The sequence below is a fragment of the Chrysemys picta genome, unplaced genomic scaffold (genome assembly GCF_011386835.1).
Source record: "Chrysemys picta bellii isolate R12L10 unplaced genomic scaffold, ASM1138683v2 scaf36, whole genome shotgun sequence".
NCBI classification, from domain to species: Eukaryota; Metazoa; Chordata; order Testudines; family Emydidae; genus Chrysemys; species Chrysemys picta.
This window is the reverse complement of record NW_027052743.1, coordinates 117,501-120,000: the sequence shown is the minus strand read 5'-3', so window position 1 is coordinate 120,000 and position 2,500 is coordinate 117,501.

Below are 2,500 nucleotides of genomic sequence, written 5' to 3'. Positions count from 1 at the left end.
TTCCCGTCGCGAACGTCAGCGCCACATCGATCGGCGGGCGCGAGAGGAGCGGGCCCCCCCTCCCTCCGGGGGGCGCCGACACTCGGAGCTCGGCTCCCGGCCGCTGCGGGGCCCGTGAGCTAAGAGCCGGGAAAAGCGGGCCGTCTCGGCGGAGGGCCGGGTGCTGGCCTCCGCCCTCAAACGGGCCCGCTCCCCCCCTCCCACGCCGGGCAGGGTCGGGTACAATACTCGGATTGATCCCCTAGGCTGAGCTCCGGTTCTCACAGGCTCTGAAAAACCTGTCCTCAGAAATCTCCTCACACAATCCTCGAAAGGCAGGTCGAAAAAGCCAAAGCCCCGCCTTCGGCGGTACGAAACTGGAACCGGGCGCCACCTCGTGGTTCCCTCGGTCGGCCGAGACGGCGTGGGGCGACCCCTTCCGGACATCCGCGAGACGACCGGCCGTCAGGTCAACCCATTCGCTCCAAAGGGGTTGACCTGGTGGCCGAGAGGGGACTTTGAAAATTTTTCGGACTTGGAAAACTTTTTTTTTTTTTTTTTCCCCCAGCCCGCTTCCTCCGGGTTGACCCGGTGGCCGAGCGTCTCGCCGTCCCCGGACGCGGCGAGGGACTGCCTCCCGGCCGTCAGGATCGGGCCCACGGAAGTCTGATTTTAAAAAAAATTGGCCGACGCCACCGCGGAGGGCTACCCGAGCACCCCGGGCCCCGGAGCCGGAAAAGGGAAAAAAAGGATCGGGCCCACTAGAGACATGGACCCGGCCGCCAAGCAGGCCGCCCTGGGCTGACCCTCCCCGGCCGCAGCGAGGGACTGCCTCCCGGCCGACAGGATCGGGCCCCTGGAAGTCTGGGGGTGGGGGGGGGAAATCGCCCCACGCCTCCGAGGAGGGCTGCCCGGGCGGGCCTGGCCCCGGAGCTCGAAAAAAAAAAAAGGATCGGGCCCACTAGAGACATGGACCAGGCCGCCCTGGGCTCACCCTCCCCGGCCGCAGCGAGGGACTGCCTCCCGGCCGACTGGATCGGGCCCCTGGAAGTCTGGAAAAAAGACTGGAACCTGACGCCTCCGAGGAGGGGGCGCCCAGGGAAGGAGGGAGATCCGGGTTGACCTGGTGACCGGACGGGAAAGAGGCCACCGGGCGTCCCCCCCCTTAAAACCTAGGGGTTGACCTGGTGGCCGGAAAGCGAACCGGCCAGCAGGTGAACCCTTTCGATTCCACGGGTTGACCTGGTGCCCGGGAAGCGAACCGGCCAGCAGGTGAACCCGTTCGATTCCACGGGTTGACCTGGTGCCCGGGAGGGGACTCTGAAAATTTTTCAGCCCTTTCGACTCGGGGTTGACCTGGTGGCCGAGAGGGGACTCGCACGGCAGGCAAGCCGCCCTGGGCTGACCCTCCCCGGCCGCAGCGAGGGACTGCCACCCGGCCGACTGGATCGGGCCCCTGGAAGTCTGGAAAAAAGAATGGAACCTGACGCCTCCGAGGAGGGGGCGCCCAGGGAAGGAGGGAGATCCGGGTTGACCTGGTGACCGGACGGGAAAGAGGCCACCGGGCGTCCCCCCCCCTTAAAACCTAGGGGTTGACCTGGTGGCCGGAAAGCGAACCGGCCAGCAGGTGAACCCTTTCGATTCCACGGGTTGACCTGGTGGCCGGAAAGCGAACCGGCCAGCAGGTGAACCCGTTCGATTCCACGGGTTGACCTGGTGACCGGGAGGGGACTCTGAAAATTTTTCAGCCCTTTCGACTCGGGGTTGACCTGGTGGCCGAGAGGGGACTCGCACGGCAGGCAAGCCGCCCTGGGCTGACCCTCCCCGGCCGCAGCGAGGGACTGCCTCCCGGCCGACAGGATCGGGCCCCTGGAAGTCTGGGGGTGGGGGGGGGAAATCGCCCCACGCCTCCGAGGAGGGCTGCCCGGGCGGGCCTGGCCCCGGAGCTCGAAAAAAAAAAAAAGGATCGGGCCCACTAGAGACATGGACCAGGCCGCCCTGGGCTCACCCTCCCCGGCCGCAGCGAGGGACTGCCTCCCGGCCGACTGGATCGGGCCCCTGGAAGTCTGGGGGGGGGGGAAATGGAACCTGACGCCTCCGAGGAGGGGACGCCCAGGGAAGGAGGGAGATCCGGGTTGACCTGGTGACCGGACGGGAAAGAGGCCACCGGGCTTGCCCCCGTTAAAACCCCTAGGGGTTGACCTGGTGGCCGGAAAGCAAACCGGCCAGCAGGTGAACCCTTTCGATTCCACGGGTTGACCTGGTGCCCGGGAAGCGAACCGGCCAGCAGGTGAACCCGTCCGATTCCACGGGTTGACCTGGTGCCCGGGAGGGGACTCTGAAAATTTTTCAGCCCTTTCGACTCGGGGTTGACCTGGTGGCCGAGAGGGGCCTCGCACGGCAGGCAAGCCGCCCTGGGCTCACCCTCCCCGGCCGCAGCGAGGGACTGCCCCTCCCCACCCCCCGGCTGACAGGATCGGGCGCACTGGAAGTCTGGGACAGTATTTTCCCCGACGCCGGG